Source organism: Bombina bombina, chromosome 2 (assembly GCF_027579735.1).
Source record: "Bombina bombina isolate aBomBom1 chromosome 2, aBomBom1.pri, whole genome shotgun sequence".
Taxonomy (NCBI): Eukaryota; Metazoa; Chordata; class Amphibia; order Anura; family Bombinatoridae; genus Bombina; species Bombina bombina.
This window is the reverse complement of record NC_069500.1, coordinates 1,097,070,149-1,097,090,449: the sequence shown is the minus strand read 5'-3', so window position 1 is coordinate 1,097,090,449 and position 20,301 is coordinate 1,097,070,149. Positions and strand designations below refer to the sequence as shown.

General features: G+C 35.8%; 1 protein-coding gene across 2 annotated transcripts in view; it reads right to left on the bottom strand.

The window, feature by feature from the left end:
* The window catches only part of FHIP1A (FHF complex subunit HOOK interacting protein 1A), a 477,992-nt gene that overhangs the window by 236,295 nt on the left and 221,396 nt on the right, over window positions 1-20,301 (bottom strand). The window lies entirely within an intron of this gene.

Below are 20,301 nucleotides of genomic sequence, written 5' to 3'. Positions count from 1 at the left end.
AAACTTTTATTTAGTTTCCTTTTACTGCAAATATAGTTCAATATGTTTATGGATATTAACTAAATAAAAGAATTCAGATATTTATATTAATTGTATGGTCTAGTAGGTGCATGGTTGATAAGGGTTTCTATTTCTTTGTATGGTGTTTATAACCCTGCCATAAACTTATATATATTATTTGGATAGCACTGCTAAGATTTTCATAAATATACTGACATGTGTGCATGTACAGTCCGGTTGGATGTTATTTCTTTATGCACAATAAAGTTATCTTGTACAAATGTTGGCAAAAAGTAACATTTTTTTTCTTTTTTGATACCTTTCCTTTTCAATAATATTGATTTGGAGTTTGACAACCTGTCTTTTATGCAACCCTTGTTGCATTTTTTTGTATATATTATGTGACTGTCCTCACATGAAGTTCTGATACCCACAACTGACACAGCTCTGGATTGGTAATACACTCTTGATCTTGAAAAGCTGTGAGCTAAGATGGTGACTTGTGCTTATGCATCATCCCTAATTGGCTCAGCAGCCTTGCACAGCACCAGACCAGTAGTGCATTGTCAGGAGCAGACTCCACAAAGGGATAGTGCAACAATATATAATATGCATTACAGCATTTTCTTGTTGCAGCTTTAGGTACCTTTAAAAATACAGCAATAAATCAGGTCAGTAACAGCTCTCAAGTAGTGACGTTTGTCCAATTCAAGCAAATGGTTTGTCATTAGAATCTCAGGACAGCAACCATTCACAACATTCTTATTCCATTGTTCTTATACCTGATCTACCTCAGCCTTTACATTTTTTATGTGTCTTTAAATTTCCCCTGAAGCAAATCTTGTTCAGAGAGCTCCTGCAGGAAACTGGTCTCTGGCCTTTAAAATTCAAGCTGAGAAATAAGTCTCTTCAGAATGATATCATGTAAAGTTCAGTTGATATCTGATGAATAACAATCATCTTAAATTCCCGAACTCTCAAAATCTGATTCAAACAACTGATCTCTATCATTTAAGTAATCGGTTTAATTGATCACTAGTCAGACACAGTATAGCAGATGAAAAACATTTCCTGATAATCATAATTCACTTGGCGGAATTGATCTGTGGCTAATGACCACTGTTCTGGAAGAACCGATCTCTAGTCATTGATATCTCTGTAGTATAAACTGATCCTTAGTCAATAACTCTTCCGCTAGAATCATTGATCTGTCCCAATATTAAATAGTCATTGATCAATGGATAAAACATTCATTTTGAAAGACTGGTAAAATTTGTCTTAACTTGAAAATAAATACATCTTCCATATGTATTCAATTACTTTCCTTGTTAATAAAAGAAATGTGTACATAAAATGTCAATTTATAAATACATCTAAAATATTAATAATTGCATTAACTGCACTGAACTATATATTTTAATATACAATATTATTATTATTGTTGTTGTTGAACATTAGTATGTTTTTGTTATTTTAGAAATGTTTATTACCAGTGGCTGATATATCTAATGTTGCAAGTAATTTACTTTTCCCGCATTTCCGTATTCTGATGTGATGTCTGTCTAGAAGGAAGATCTTCAATTAAATTTATTTGTATACAGCGCCAACATTACACGATACAAGCTCTCAAAATGAGATCCCTAAAAACTCAAAGATAATAGATATGAATAGAAGGAGGGAGCACCTAAAAAGGCTAAAGTATCTACATATGCTAAAATAGCAAAGTTAAAAATTAATTTATTACAAACTTAACATACGGTAGGGTACCCTATACACAATTCAGAATGACAGATAAAAATTATTAAAAACAATTAAAACCAAATGATGATCAATTGATTGAGGTCAATTCCTCAAGACAAGTTTCATCAAATTTGTGAGGAAATAATATAGCTGAGTATAAAAATAAGTGTCTAAAAAAATAAATAATAATATATATATATATATATATATATATATATATATATATATATATATATATATATATATATATATATATATATATATATATATATATATATATATATATATATATAGTGTCCAAAGTGGATATAAGTGTCCTTGATGAGTGTCCTCTGTGAATATCCAATGTGTCCAAATGGAGACTATGGAGACTGTGGACTATAGAGACTGTGATGAATCCTAATTAGGTTGTATCCAGTGTTCCCAAAATCAATTGATCATCATTGATTTTAATTGTTTTTAATAGTTTTTATCTGTCATTCTGAATTATGTATAGGGTACCCTACTGTATGTTAAGTTTGTAATAAATTAAATTTTTAACTTTGATATTTTAGCATATGTAGATACTTTAGCCTTTTTTAGGCACTCCCTCCTTCTATTCATAGAAGGAATATCTTGTCAAATCAATGTAACTTTCCAGAGACTTCTAGTTCTGCAATAACTTCCAACATTTAACAGAATGTGCATATTTGCAGGATATTGCCCTCATGGACTTGTGGGCCATCAAGGCATCTTCCCAGACATTGGTCTGAAAGCCTAAATATAACAGACATTACTAGGCTTTCATGTCCCTTAAGACATCAAAGCCTCACCCCATACAGGGGTATCTTCACAGAAGATTAATTTGTGGGCAAATGCTCTTAAAAATATAGCATTTCACCTCTGTCCACACCAATTCCCCCAGTAAATCTGATCTCTCGGATTTTACAACTTACCTTTATTGCATACTGCTAGCCCATGTAAGCTCCCTTTAGAGATCATAAAGCCTTTCTGTATTATCAAGATATATGTATCTGTTGAGGTACATCCATGTAGGTGTGTTTATTTGCCTCTATACTGTATGTTGGAGGCTATTTTCATGTAAGTCTGCATATCAGTGTATAAACAAATTTTACAATGTTAATATGTCTATGCATAAAGAATCATGACACACAGTGGGAAACATTCACCAAACAACATTTACAGTCTCTCCAGCATCCCAAGTTTTTATGTTCATTTTTGCAGCTAATTCACAAAAGAATAAAATATAGAGATGAGTGAACTTCAGTGAATAGGCTACACAGAAAAACACATTCATGTTTCAAGTTGTAGAGGTTTTTATCTACTTTGTATTTATCATGGTGTGTGCATGTTGGATGTATCACATGACACTGATGATTGGAGAAAGTGTCAATCATGCTGTGGTCTAGCTCTTGAATAGACAGAAGATTCAAGTCTCAATCAGACACTATGAAACCCTCAGACATTAACACAAATCTCTTACACAAAAACTATTGCTTTGTGGTTGTCCATTTATCCCCTTTTTCTGATAGTTCTTATTTGCTGTCTTACTTTGCAGCTTTTATTTATAATGTTACAGTCAAATATCAAATCTGGGATGGACCATTATTATTCTGCTAACAGCTCTCTATATTCTCTGACACCTATTGTCTACTTTCTTTCCTCCTATAATTTACTAATTTGCTCTTATCATAATGTCTCCATTTACCCAAGGTATAAACTGACTGTAAAATGCATACTGAATATATCCTCATATACCTTAAGTCTGGTATGTATATAATGTAACACTGATATTGTATATATAGCATACTGGTGTGAAATAAACATGTCCTTGTTTGGTGATGACATGCCATGGAGGGCATGGAGAGTCAAGATTCAGTGACTTTTCATTTTGAAAATAAATGTATGATATTATGAAACAACAGAGAAAAGCATTCAAGCTGGGAACGAACAAAAGATCCATAGCTTGTTCCCCCTGGAGCAGCCTCTTGTAGCACATGTATTATTCACTTTGTTTAAAAGAATTGCATAACCAATAAGTGCATAATAAAGAGACAATGAAAAAGTACTTTGAATTTCAAATGAGTGATAGATTTTTTTCTGAAAAATGTCTTGCACAGGAACAGTAGGTGCTGGTGCCTCAGAAAGTGTGCATATAAAAAGATTGTGCATATTTAGATAATGGAAGTGAATTAGAAAGAGTTTTAAATTGTGTTCTCTATCAGAATCATACCATTTTAACTTGATTGTCCCTTTACATATTTGTTTATTTTTGTTATTGATTTATGTATAGTTAGAAAATCAAATTGTTTACATATGTTGTTCCAACTTTAAATGTCAGATGATCATCATAATTGAATACTGTGAGGCCTATTTATGAAAGGTCTTGCAGACCTGATCCGACAGTCTGATAAAGGGGCCTCTGTGTTTCATCATATGTTTACAGCTATTATTCTTCATTCTAAAATATTTTGAACATGTGCAAACCTTGAGATTTTTATATAACTTTTTAAGGTATACTGAATACAATTTTTTTGCAATATAACCACATACAAAAAAATAACACACCGTTTTCTTAAGCATCTGGAGTAAAAGGCGTGTACACCAAGAAATGCGTTACAGTTTTTAAATACAGGGGTTAATAGTGTCCTTGTTTTTATCAAATAAATGTGTTTGATATGATCGGAGTTGAATTTGTTTGATAGAAGAGTACCAGTACTGACGGAGGTACCTTATTGCTGTAGCACCTGTGAGGTCTATCAGATTCACAGCATCATTGTAGCTTTTGGACTTTGCATTTATTCTATAACATTGATTTGTATACAGATAGATGAACTCACATATTGGTGCCTACTACTAGTAGTATGCATAAGATTCATATACTATAACTTCACAATATATTATAATTATTTTGTCCCATTTTCATTAAATTTAGATCGGAAAACTGAGCAAGTTCTAATTCTCCGAACTTGAAATGCACCCTGCTGACTTCTCAAGGCTAACTTTGCTACATATATGTCCCGGATTTATCAGCTAACAAATGCAAGACAATGCATTTTATACTGAATTTATGACAGAATCTAGCCTTGTTGTCTGTGGACTAAACCCCAGATTGGCTCCTCCAAATAAAGCAAATTGTGGGTGGAGTTTGGCTACTGAAAAATAATTCCAGTAAAATGTTGTAATTACAAGGTGTTTATTGTCTCTATAAAATACCTATAAATACAACAGAACTGCATGATCAACAAATGTATAATAACAAAGAACCGAATAGCATTTGCCTGGAATTTTAAATGAGCAGATTATTCTTTTCTGACAAATTTCACATTTTGCTTCCATTTCTGGCCCCTGTACCATGTGAGAGCCATCAGCAAATCACAGACTCATATGTATATGCTGGAAACTCTTGCATATGCACAGCAGGTGCATCAGAGCGTGTGCATATAAAAAAGCACAATTTGATAATGGAAGTAAAATTGGAATGTCTTCAAATTGCAGGCTCTATCTGAATCGTAAAACTTTAATTTTAACTTTAGTGTCCTTTTGAGCAGCTGATCTGTTTTTCTGTTTTTTGTTGGTAAATCTATTCATATAAAGGTGTAATGGGTCCCCAGCAGGAATCTATGACATCTATGCTTTTGTGCGTCTTGGTATACTGTTTTTGTTTTTATATAGTTTTATATAGTTTTTATTGAGGTTTGTGGACATAAATACAAACAGTTTACAGACTTAAAGTTGCCCCACGGAATTGAGAGGCATAACAAAATTCTATCAACGAATGATACAATGAATCTATGTCAAACATTTATAATAAAGACCACTGGCATACTTACTATAAATAGCAACAAATACACAGTTTTACACACTTATGTATACAATGAGTCTGTTTCAAACATCTGTAGATCGCTGGTCTGTGTCAATCATCTATATTATAAGCCAATGACATACTTACTATTAATAGAAACTAAACTGTAGGATGATTCTGTATAGCTATTTAACTAAGAAGAGATGAACAAAATATGCCCCCAATATCTAAGAGAAGCCACTTTTGGGCCTTGCCTCTGCTCAAATAAACAAAATGATTGGATGAAACTTAAAGGGACAGTTTAGTCCAAAATAAAATGTAATTAATCAGATAAGGTATGTCATTTTAAAAAACTTTCCAATTTACTTATATCACCAATTTTGCTTTGTTCCCTTGGTAATTCTTAGTTGAAAGCTAAACCTAGGTACGCTCATATGCTAATTTCTTAGACCTTGAAGGCCGCCTCTTACCTGAAAGCATTTTCACAGTTTTTCACCACTAAAGGGCATTAGTTCATGTGTGTCATATAGATAACATTGTGCTCATGCACGTGGAGTTACCAGGGAGCCAGCACTGATTGGCTAAAATGCAAGTCTGTCAAAAGAACTGAAATAAGGGGACAGTTTGCAGAGGCTTAGATACATGGTAATCACAGAGGTAAAATGTATATTAATATAACTGTGTTGGTTATGCAAAACTGTGGAATGGGTAATAAAGGGATTATCTAGCTTTTAAAACAATAACAATTCTGGTGTAGACTGTCCCTTTCAATAAAAGGCCTCTTATGGGCCTCGCAAAATATTAGAGAAATACACATTCAAACTATTATAAATAGTTGTTTGTTCCATCCATAGACTCATGAAGCCACTTATGGACTCTGCCAATATTATAATGAATATACAAGAAGGAACCTGCAATGATAAATATAAAGTTTTATTATAACTATCATGTTCCTTCTTGTACACTTATTATTATTATTATAAATAAGTGTACAATAAAATTAGCCTCTTTGACTAGTAATATGATGTAGATTTATATAATAACTAACATATAAAAAATATAAAGAAATGCAACTCCATTTATTTAAACCAGCAGTTATTATATCTGTAAGCCCTACATTGGTATTAGCAATAGCATGGTTTAAGAGTGGGCCAGTGTCTTCAATAAAACTGAAATGAAGGTATTACTAGGGGCCAAAAAGCCTTTAGTACCGTTCTAAGGATTAGGATGACTACTTATGAGTTCACAATGACAACATAACTCTCTATGTATCTATCACATCAAAGTCAGAAGTCACCCTTAAAACTGCTCATAGCATTTCATGCGCTATAAATAACCATTTGTTAATGATTACAAATATCAGCCTAAAGATAATCCATTCTGTGAGCATTTGTGAAACTAAAAGCCTATTAAGAAAGCTTTGACATTACATATAGTCATAACAGTAATAGACATAAGGCAATAACTTACAGTATATATCCAACTAACCCCCACTGTTTAACTAAGGAATAATATAACCTAGGATGCACATTTTCTCAACATCCCTAGTTGGTTATTTTTGAGAATAAGAAATCCCAGAGCTATTATTGAAACAGCAGGTTACCTATAAAAATATATTAAACATATGAGCTAGAACAAAAATCTTCAGTTAACTCAAGTTAGGCAGTGTAGTATTGCTATGTGTTGGAATTTAGGAAAACCAATCTGTTCTTTTCATATAGGTCTCCACAAAGACCCCCCATCTGGACTGCAAGAGCAAAACAAAGAAATGTACATTCAGTTCTTATAAGAGTACAAATATCCATATAGTCTATCATTTACACAATGAATGGTCTTGATTGGTTAACCCACCTTTCAGCTCAGTGGGTCACTGAAAAGCTAAAAAATATATAGAGCAATTAAATGCTTAAAGGCACACTAAACCTAATTTTTTTTTTCTTTCATGATTCAGATAGAGCATGCAATTTTAATCAACTTTCTAATTTACTCCTATTATCAATTTTTCTTCATTCTCTTGCTATCTTTATTTGAAAAAGAAGGAACCTAAGCTTAGGAGCCACCCAATTTTGGTTTAGACCTGGACAGCACTTGTTTATTGGTGCTGTCCAATCAGCAAGGACAACCCAGGTTGTGAACCAAAAATGGGCCGGCTTCTAAACTTACATTCTTGCTTTTCATATAAAGATAGTAAGAGAATAAAGAAAATATGATAATAGGAGTAAATAAGAAAGTTGCTTAAAATTGCATGCTCTATCTGAGATATTCCAGCAAGTCTAGCAGCCTTTTCTAGTAAAACGCAGTAGATCCAGAACTGAAAACCTCCAGGTACTCTGTTATAGTGAGTTGGTCTCACCAAAGTGTGCTGGATAGAAAATATTTCAGGTAGGTCGCTGCATGTATACGGAGGAGTAGCTGCTAATTCTGCAATTGCTCCCGTAGGTCCCCCTGTCAGCCCCGCAGATGACACATACCTCTCTTCCAAAAGAGGCCACATCCCCTAGTGCAAGAGGTAACAAATACCCTCCAAGTCACTAGGATTCAATGGGGAGTCCCCAATGCCCCCACATTCACATGTTAAACTGACAGAACACAATAGGAGGTAATCAACAGGCCTGACATCTCCTGCCTGCATGGTCACACAGATGTCTTCCTGTGTATCCATAGGTTATATAATCAGTATCAGGCGATCAAATCTGGCTAACATCATCCCTTCAAAATCTGCAAAGTGGGTTTGTACAACTCTATAAATATCCTCCATTGAAAGAACTTTAATTGTTCTCCACATACCCAGTTTCCCGGGTATGAGGAGAGCTCCCAGTTTAGAGACCATATTCAGCCATAGCCCGGATACCCCCCCAGTTTACTGGTTTTATGAAACTTGTCAGTTTAATCTATTTATGTAAGTGCAAAGCATAAGAAATTCTGAGCTTGCACACAAAACTGATCATTACTGAACACATGGGTGCCGATTTATCATATGTTTGTCCGACATGATCCGCTCCGCAGATCATGTCCGGCAGACATCACTGAATGCCGACAGCATATGCTGTCGGCATTTAGCATTGCACAAGCAGTTCTGGTGATTTGCATCCAAACGGCTGCTAGCAGGGTGTGTCAATCAACCAGATTGTATCTGATTGGGTTGATTGCTGTCCGTCGCTCAGAGGTGGTGGACCAGTTAAGGAGCAGTGGTCTTAAGACCGCTGCTTCTTAACTGCTGTTTCCGGCGAGCCTGAAGACTCGTGCGGAAATAGATGTAATATGCACCATTACGGTGCTTAATAATTCTGCCCCATGGAGTAATATCCTTGTGCAGAATCAATCGTTTTCTAATTGAGACCACTGTAGTACTTGCACAAAACACATTTACATTTCTTTTTTGTTTTGTTAATACTATCACTACTGGGTGAGAGTGTATGGGCACCTGTTTTCTGTTCTACTAAATAGAGATCTACCTTTTTGGCACACATGGTTTGTGGGCTCTAATTTAATAGACCAAATAGGGTTGAAGAAATACTATGTTGTAAGACAGATAGAAACCAGACAACCAGAGGACCAGCTTTGCCTTGTAGACTTCCTGGAGGTTAATCAGAGAGGCCCATACAGACTGGATCTTCCACCTACCTGCTTGTTTCAACTGTACTCTGGTGAGCATACTTGTAACACATAACACCGAAAGTGTTTGATAATAAATAATGTTTTCTGTTTTCAAACACTATAATTCAATCAGAAAAAGCAATGTCCACAGCACCAATTCTTATAAATAAACACTTGTCTTTATTGTAGCATCAGGGCACACAAAAGCAACAAGCAATGATTTGGGTTATTCATCCTTAATCATGCTAATCTTGAGAGGATGGTAATAATACAGAAACCTATAATACCTAAAATGATGTTCAAATTGTGGCTAATCTAATAAGTCTTCTTAACTCCTGATTTACTGACTGATCACAAATCAGGTCGTTATTGGATATTAGTTTCCTTCCCAATTATGTGGGACTAAATACTAAACTAATAAGGCTGCACTTGTTTTAAATCACACAAGATTCAAATTGCCTAATAACATTATCTACATCTTGATACAACAATTTTTAAAGTGTGCAAATTAAATTAGATTTAAATAATCAAACCTTTCTGGCACATGATATATGTGAGTGACTTTATTCACCAAACTATGTTAAAAGGACATGAACCCCTACATTTGTATTTCATGATTCAGATAGATCATACAATTTTCAGAAATTTGATTTCCATCTCTTGGTATCCTTTGTTGAAGTAGCAGCAATGCACTACTGAGAGTTAGCTGTACACAGGTGAGTCAATAACAAGAGACATATGTGCAGCCACTATTCAGCAGCTAGCTCCCAGTAGTGTATTGCTGCTTCTGAGCCTACCTAGATATGCTTTTTAACAAAGGATATCAAGACAAAAAAAAAATTGTTTAATTTAGTTGATTATATTATACATTTAAAGGGATTTTGAACTTATAGTTCGGTTTCCAGTACCTAGTTTCTATCTAGGTTTGCACAACTTGTGACTATAATATAATTAGATTTATTTTCTATCTTAAAAATGTATTGTGTCTAAATTTATATTAGAAACACATTTACCTTTATTTGCTATGATGTGGCCCCAGTGCAGCCCACTGGGGACAAAATAAAAATATCTATTCTACACAAGTTATTGGATGTTAATTTCCACAATAAGATTTAGCCTTTCCAGAATTTGTATCTCTCACTCCACACTCAAATCAGAAAGTCATTCATTTTATTATATAAATTACTTACTGAAATCAGTCATTGACTGTGGGAATCATTAATACATTCTAATTATCAAGTACAAAATGTCCTAGTGTTATTTTGGGTAACATGAATATACCAAGTACATTTTAAGGGAGATTTATGAGGTTTTCATCACAATGGTCAATGTTATTGATGTCAGTTTCAGAACTATTATGAGTATTAGATTGCATGCCTGAAATGCTAAACAACTACTTCAATATGTTCATATTTGAAGGAAATGTGGAAGTGTGATTGACTGAGACATCTTAATGTACATTATTTGTTAAGGCTGTATTATTAAGGGAAAATATTACATTATTTTGCCCTATGCTATGTTTCTAATGGTCTTAAAACTATTTTTTTTAAGAAAATGAGAAGATGCTGTAGAAACCTGTGCATGCACTAATTAAATAAGCTGCAGGAGGCAATTGCTGAATAGCAAGAATTGAGTTCAGAGGGCAGAAAATGTAGAATACATTTTCAGAGATACTGCTTTTTAATTATAATTGTTAAAGAAGCAATTGCAGTCATAAAGCTATTGTGTGAAAAATAAAGACCCTGACAATTTTATATCTCAACAATTAAGAATGATTGCTTGAAATTAATTTTAAAGCATTTCCTTCAAATGTGAGAACAGTCTTTAAAAAAACAAAACAGAAAATTATCAAGCATAGACTTTATAAACCTCAGGTAAAGGGGAAACATAAGAAAGTTAAAGGGACACTCAATCAAAATTAAACTTTCATTATTCAGATAGAGCAGCAATTTTAAACAACTTTCCAATTTACTTCCATTAACAAAATGCGCACAGTCTTTTTATATTTAAATTTTTTGAGTCACCAGCTCCTACTGAGCATGTGCAAGAATAAGTGTGTATGCGTTTGTGATTGGCTGATGGCTGTCACATGGTACAGGGGGAGTGGAAAAAGACATAACTTTTAAAATTGTCAGAAAAAAAAATTCACTACTCATTTGAAGTTCAGACTAAGTGCTATTGCATTGTCTTGTTATATTGCATTTGTTGATTATGCAAATCTACTCTGTTGACTGGTCCTTTAAGAACAATAACACAGAAAAACTAGGGGGGGAAAAAATGACAAAATGGAATAAAACGAAAGACAGAAAAGTGGGACATGAGAAGGGATGAGCCATGGCAAACAAAATAATGTGAATTAACTGTGTATAACTGGAAAATCAATAAAAGATATGAAAGATAAACAGAAAGAAAACAGATAAAATAAAAACACCCCGGGGGCGGAGCTTGGCCGCATAGGAATATGGCTGCTTGAAGACATAGCTCCGGTGTCTTAAGTTAATTTGCCGGTGTAATATTATCTATATCAACCTAATCTCCAGCCGTAGCTACCACAGGGAAACCCTCATTCATCTTCGGGGTGTTTTATGTGGAGAGAGCAAGCATGCAGCAGGATTGGCAAAGAAAAAGTTCCTATACGCAGCAAGGCCTATCAGCCCTCAAGCGCCGGAACCCAGCCGACACTTTGACCACATCACAGGATCCCCCAATAGTAAATCAGAAGCAGAGGAGCCGGGGCACGGGAGACCATAGACCCTGCAGGGCCAGCATTGTGAGCACTTACCACCCGATACAGCTCCAGATCACTACCTGCACGCACGGAGCTTCAGAGGGACTTCCCCGAAAGCAAAATAACAAGCAGGGCGAAACCGGAACAAAAACCGGAGCATGGCTAAAAGGTGAGCCCCTTTTCAAGTAGCGTTACTCGATCCACTGAATAGATAGTCTGATCGCTACTGAGACCTGACTCTGGCCGGATAACAGGAGCCACTCTCCCTATTGAGTTGTAGGAAAACGGCCCCACATGTGCAACAATATGTGCAACAATCAACAATAAAGGGGGTTAAAATAATAACAGAGGGATAAACTACAAACGAAGCTAGTTAAGAGGGGACATTACCAAAAAAAAAAAAAAAAAAAAATTAAAATTAAAAAAAATATAAAAAATAAAAAAATAAAAAAATTAAAAATTAAACAAAACAAAAGGAAGCTAAAACAGACAAATCTGTGCTACACAACATACTCCTGCTCACTTATTACTAAAAGTGTCTCCATTACTACAGACCAAGATATAATTACTAAGCCTTCATACAAAAGTAGCCACACTCCCAGGCCTGTGACAAAGACAAAGGAGTAAAGGAACCCTGCAGCACTACTTGTGCATCAAAAAACAGAAAAGAAAAAGCACACTAATTTGAGGCAGAATAAATAACTAAAAGGAAAAAAAAAAAAGGATGACACTTAGGACTCATGCAACCTGAAATGCCTAACAAAAGGATCACAAAAATGAACAAAGATTGCAAAACATCCACCATGAACAATTACTTAAAACCAGCTGAGCCTGCACCAAAACCCTCAAGTGAAACATCCCTAAAACATAGACAAGAAGCAGAAACACAAGCAACCATGGGTTTCTCAGATTCCTCACAACATGTTACTAAGAATGACCTCAAATACTTTGCTTCCAGAGAGGATATAAGAGAAGCCATGCAGGAAGTAAAAGACATATTTAATGAATTTAAGAAAGATATCACAGTCCTAGAAGTTTCAACTATAGAAAAGAAACAAGAAGTCCAACAGTCTGAAATGCGAACCCAATTTGACAACACACAACTACATGCTGACATGCTACACAACCTAATGGAGAGAATGGGGGACTTAGAAAATAGGAGCCGCAGGAATAACCTGCGGGTCCGAGGAATTCCTGAATCCATCCCTCCAGATGCCCTGCAAGGGAAACCTACAAAGCCTTTTCCGAACAGCAAAAAATACGCCGTCTGCACCAGAGGTTCCTATTGAAAGGGCCCACCGTGCCTTACGTCCAAGACCACCATCCAAGGCACCGCCGAGAGACGTGATAGTGAAGCTACTATTATTCAGAGATAAAGAAGAGATACTCAAAGGGGCAAGGAACACAACGCCTCTTACACATGCTGGGATAGAAATTCAGATATATTCGGACATATGCCCCGCTACTCTACAAAAAAGAAAGGACCTAAAATTCATTACAACAGTCTTGAGAGAAAACAACATCCCCTACAGGTGGGGCTTCCCTATGTGCATCATAGCCACAAGAAACAACACCACCACAGTGTTCCGCTCTCTGGACGACTTACCAACCTTCAATAATACTCTTAACCTGTCAAATAAACTTCCCCCAGCATTGGAACAACTGCAGAATCCACCCGCTACTGCAGAAAAATCAGCAGCAGATGATACACTGTAACTTGAAAAATACAAGCACCTGAAACTGGAACATCCCCATTAACAAGAATAGGTAAAGACAAGCTGGTCCTCCAGCTCAGCCTGACCTGAAGGAATATGAACTCTGTCATAAGAGTCTATTTCGGACTGAGTATGATTTATAACACACTGGAGGCTTGGAAAGTGCCTCCCCCCCTTTTTTCATCAAGATAAGTGGAACATATGTTTATCTATTAACTCATGTTGTGATGTACTGTTTAATGTATCTGTATTCATTGAAGGTATGCCCACACATAAGAGACACAACATACAATGTTCTGGGAATCAGGGGTAGAAAGGGGAAAAAACAGTGTTGTAGAGTTTCGCACTCTACACCCACATAGACCAGCTGCAACACCTCACACACCGATCTCACCCATACTCACCCTACATACACTACTACGGCTGATCTTGTCCACACATACACCCACTCAACCTATAACCCTACACAATAACTAATTTCCATAGGCAGTGAACTAGGGCTTTTTACCCCTAGAAAGTTTACGGTTACTGTTTGACTGTTTTTTCCTGATTTTACATATTTGTTTGTCTTTTTTGCTATATTGTTCTTCAAGATTTTTCCTTTGCAGGTTTGACTGCCACGGGTGTAGGTAAGCCCCTTCATCCCCACACTTGCTCCGCTACTGGAATTACACCACAGACCTATTGAATGACACTTCCTTTCCCCTATACCCCCCGGCCTAACTACCCTCCCCCCCCCAACACCAATCACACACTTAGTCTTAACTAGTTACCAGCATCTGCCACAATGCCAACACATAGCACATACTCCCAGTCCTACGGATTGGAATTGATCACAGTTAATGTAAAGGGCATGAACAGCCCAAACAAAAGGGCGATAGTGCTCACCAAACTTCACAGGATGAGAGGAGACATAATTCTCCTCCAAGAGACGCTTTTCCAAAAGGGCCACGAACCTAAATGGTTCCAAAAACACTACACCCAAGCCTATTTCGCGCCAAGCCCGACTAAAAAAGGGGGAGTGGGAATTTTGTTCCATAAGAGGATCCCTTTCAGTCTTACACAAGTTGAGAAGGACCCTGAGGGCCGTTACATCATGATAGTAGGTCTCCTATATAATAGACCAGTAACATTTGTTAATCTTTATTTTCCCAAACACGGCGCAAGCTTATTTCCTCAAGCATATGACACAAAAAATTCAAGAAATCCAAAAAGGAGCACTCTTTAACGTCCCTATAGACCCTCGTCTTGACACTTCCGACGGCTCCTCCAGCATAACATCTAAGACACTAAAACTGATAACACAATACCTGAGGGATATAGAAGTACATGACGTGTGGCGAATTACACATCCGAACACAAAAGATTTTACCTTCTATTCCCACCCCCACAATAAATACACCAGGATAGACTACATTTATTCAGATACGGTGGGCCTCACTACCATATAGGACTGCATCATATGGAACATTACATGGTCAGATCACGCTCCTGTCTCCTGCACGATCCATTGGCCAGAATCTCCGATATCCGCTTTTACATGGAAACTTGACGACACACTGTTAGATGACCTTGTCACCGCTACGAATCTCACCAAATCACTCCAAGAGTACTTCCAACTAAATAAAACAGACACCCTCCCCTCAACCACCATATGGGAAGCACATAAATGTGTAATCCGAGGGGATCTCATAAAAGTAAGGGCTAGACAAAATAGACTCAAAAGAGAGAGACTCCACTCCTTGTTAACTAGAATATCTCACTTAGAACAACAACATAAGAATAGTCCTGTAAATACCACTCTTCTGACAGACCTGACACAAGCTAGAGCAGACCTGACAACACATCTATGTGCAGAGCAGCAAAAAAAGGCACTTTTCCTGAAACAAACATTTTATGAACAGGGTGATAAGGCAGGCAAAATACTGGCTAGAGCCCTAGCACGTAAAAAACTCAAAACATACATCCATGAGATCAGAGACTCCAAAAATATCACCCATTATGATGCGAAAAACATAGCAATTACATTCAGGGAATATTATGAAACACTCGAACGCCCGAACAATATCAGCCCAACAGATCTACAGAATAGTAGAGAGAACTCACCCCAGGTACGGGACTACCTATCAAAGGTGGGGTTGCCATCTCTTTCAGATGAAGATAAGGCCTCGCTAGACGAACCTTTTAATATTACTGAAATCTTACAAACCATTAAAAACTTACCATTGGGCAAGAGCCCAGGCCCAGATGGCCTAAGTTCCAAATATTACAAGAAATTTGCCCATATACTCGCCCCTCACTTACTTGACATATTTAACGCAATTCAAGACACAGCATCTCTGCCTGGTTCCATGCTAGAAGCCCACATAGTAGTACTACCTAAACCCGGTAAACCCCCTATAAAAACGGAAAATTTTCGCCCAATCTCCTTGCTAAATTCTGATATCAAAATTCTGGCTAAACTAGTTGCAAACAGAATCAATAAATTCTTACCACAACTGATCTCCACTGACCAAACGTGGTTCATCCCGTACAGAGAAGCAAGAGACAATACACTTAAAGTCATCCAACTGATCACACATGCTTAAATAACATCTGTTCCCCTCACCCTCCTCTGGACAGACACGGAGAAGGTGTTTGACCGGGTTAACTGGTCATTCATGCTTTCCACACTCCAGAAAATGAACTTCGGCCCCAACCTCGTGAAGTGGATCACTTCTCTATACACCACCCCAAATGCCAAGGTGTATGTGAATGGAGTCCTATCAGACTCATTCCCAATCACGAATGGAACCAGGCAGGGGTGCCCACTCTCCCCTGTCTTGTTTGCTATTTCAATAGAACCCATAGCCAGCAAAATAAGGATGAACCTCAATAAATCTGAACTCCTTAATATCAACGAACCAAGTGAAAACTTCAACCGCATAGCTAGTACCTGCCCTCTTAGAGTAGTACACAAAGGAACTTCTGTACTTGGGGATTATTATCAGACCGACTCTGCCCAAAACCATAGAAGCTAATTACAAAAAAATTAAGGAAGAGATAGTTAAAGATCTTTCTGGGTGGTGGAAAAAATCCTTCTCATGGATAGGTAGAATTAACATTGTAAAAATGAATGTTGCCCCGCATCCTATACATCCTACAAACCATTCCACTGACACCAGCCACCCCACACGTCTACAACATTCAAAAAGCAATGGAAGATTTTGTATGGCAAGGTATCAAACCCAGAATAAATAAAAGTACCTTATATAGACCCCGATCAAAGGGAGGGACGGGTCTCCCTAACCTACACACTTACAGCCAAGCTATCTCATTACAACATATAATAGAGTGGAGCCAGAATCTCGCCCACAAGGCATGGATAAGGTTAGTGTAGACTGTCCCTTTAAGCATTAGTCAGACACATGCTTTAGATGAATAAAGGAATCTGGACTTACATTTTCTATCAGTGACAGAGATGTAACTATTAAAAAATGGGAAAACTACATGAAATACTGTCACCCGCTATTCAAAATCAAGAATACAGCGGATACATTTCTGGGACATCAGTGATTCTTGCCCCAAACACATACTTGGCAAAAGCAATTTTTTCAGCCCACATTGTCAGATGCTGCTGTTTAAAAGAAGGTGTGAGAGTGTGTCCCACATATAAACATTCAAACGGATGACATTTCTTTCTCTAGGCCTTTACTGGTGACCACCATCATAAACTATAGACAGGTGACAAACTGGTGTAGGAAATGGGGTATATTCTGGGGTAATTAAGAATAGCTAATGGGAAAACTGTGTTAGAAACATAAAGGAGAACAGCAGCTGAAATTTGTCAGTGAAGCTCTGGGTGCATTACCAGACCATACATGGGGCTCGATTTATCAAGCGAGGGTAGAAAGTGGTGTACATATTCACATTTTTAACAATCAGCAGTGTACACAAATTATGACACATTCTTTGTCTTTTACCATTTATTGCTGTATTTGCCCATTTTGAAAGTGTGTCTAAAATGCCTACATTTGCATAACAATATTTTATTTCTCTTATTTTCTTGGTCTGAGTGTTATTAGGGTATGTAAATAGCTTTGTATAAGTAATAGAACCTTGTCTTGTTTTTATTACTAGACTAGGTATTTGGCTTGTTTATTTAACAAAACTTTTATTATTTAACTCCACAGCATCTAGTTTGTGTAGTAATGTAGTATAATGCCCACTTCATAACGTGACAAACTCTTTCCATAGTAACAGAAAAAAACTGTACTGTCTATTTAGCTGGAGGTTATTTGCTACAATATGGGTACAGCAATGATAGTGTTAACCATTACACTCTGATGACATTCATAATAATTTCTACATGCTCATTTTGAAATGTAATTTTAGAACTGAATCATTAATCTTGTGGCAACCTTCAAATGTTCTTAACCTCCACAGGAGATGTTTATGGCAATAAAGGTAATAAGCTAGATTTTTAAACCAAAACAGTTATAATGCAAAATAAATTATCATTCATTATGTTATAGTTGGAGACTATGAGACAGCATCATTTTAAAGTAATCATAATTTAAATTTAAAGGCTGCAAACCCTGTAAATTAATATTATATCATTCACAAGACTTTTGATTGATGGATCATTATCTTTAATTATATCTATTTACTTTTTCATGCACAGTGTTATTTGCAAACATAAGCAAATATATTCCTTGTATGTATATAGCAGCAGACCAATGAGAGCCTTCTCTTTTGCAGCAATCTGAGACTAATTGACATACCAATAAATAGAATTATTGTTACATAGAAAGAAAAAGATAGATCAAGGAGGTGTATAGACAACATTATAATGGGGATGTTAAAACCAACAGAAAAATAAATAATATATACTGTATGTATATGTGCGTATGTTGTGTATATATATATAAATTAAATACAAATATATACAATTATGTCTTTTAATATACAGTATTCAGTACAAATGTATTTATTGTACAAAATCTAATATTAATTGTATGAAATTACTTGATACACTTTTCTAAACTATTAGGATATACCCCAGTGATTTATACAGCTTTGTTTTTTTTCAGTTGCTGTGTGACACCTGTCTCTATTTGTAATATTGTTTGGTAACAAGTGCCCCTTTTTAGCTAAAATTTTTTAATTTTATTAAACAGTTTATTTAAAGGGACAGTCTAGTCCAAAATAAACTTTCATGATTCAGATAGAGAATGTCATTTTAAACAATTTTCCAATTTACTTTTATCACAAATTTTGCTTTGTTCTCTTGGTATTCTTAGTTAAAAGCTAAACCTAGGAGGTTCATATGCAAATTTCTAAGCCCCTGAAGGCCGCCTCTTCTCTCAGGGCATTTTGACTGTTTTTCACCACTAGAGGGTGTTAGTTCATGTGTGCCATATAGATAACACTGTGCTCATGCATGTGGAGTTCCAGTGAGCCAGCTCTGATTGGCTAAAATGGATGTCTGCAAAGTGCCCCCTTATTTCAGTTCTTTTGACAGAGGCTTAGATACAAGGTAATCACAGGGGTAAAAAGTGTATTTATATAACTGGGTTAGTTATGCAAAACTAGGGAATGGGTAACAAAAGGTAATATCTATCTTTTTAAACAATAAAAATTCTGGTGTAGACTGTCCCTTTAAACAAATATATTATTTATTTTTTTAATCATGTATATGAAAGAGCAGACGTTAAACATATTAAAAAAATATAGGGCCAGATTATGAGTGGAGTGTTAACAGTTAATCGTGAGCAACAAGGGGGATATCACGGGTATTTGCACGCAAGGGTTTTCCGCTTGTATTCAAAGTTGAAAGTAAATGCGATCGCTTGAGTCCAATCACGATTTATGCTAGAATGATTACCGCATCCTCAGTTATCTGGTTAACTATTTTGTGAAACAAAAAAGTGTCACAAAACACATAAAAAATACATTACAAAGTACAGTTACACTCATAATACAATCATCTAATAAAAATTATTAAAAAATATAGTGCACAAAAAAGTTATAAGGGCTCAAAGATATGAGGTTACAGGTGTAATGTATGTATGTATGTGTATATATATCAATCAAAATAACAAGAGTATTGCATTTCGCAATTATACTTTTTTATTGGACTAACTATACATTTATAAGATGACAAGCTTTCGGAAGAGTTCCTTCCTTTATCAAGTCTGGAGCAATACTGACCAATTCAATGGAATTTACAGATTATATCTTAAAACACAGAATAGCTAAGAGGACAGAAAGTGCAGGGAGAGGAGGAGGTGTCGTAAAAATCATGAGGGGGGCTTAGTTAACAGGCAGACAGTCTCCAGTGTAGGAGAACAGACAAGGGAAATATATAGCTATACATAGAGCATATACTGACATAAAGTTATATATCAACAATGAATCAATATCTATGAAGATGTGAAATTGTATATACAGGGGGAATACAAAAGTTAAAAAAAGACAAAAGTGTGGACATAGGCTTACCTGTGTGCCTATGTATAAAGAATGTAGAATATACAATGTAATTGACTAAATGAAAGTACATTACAAAAAATTCTGATAATGTGTTAAGAATCCAGAGTCCACATTTATATGTCTATATATGTCTATATATGTATTTATGCATTTATATGTGTGTGTATATGTATTTACAGACATATATACACATATAAATACATATGTATACATATATATATATAAACATACAGTATATAGAAGTG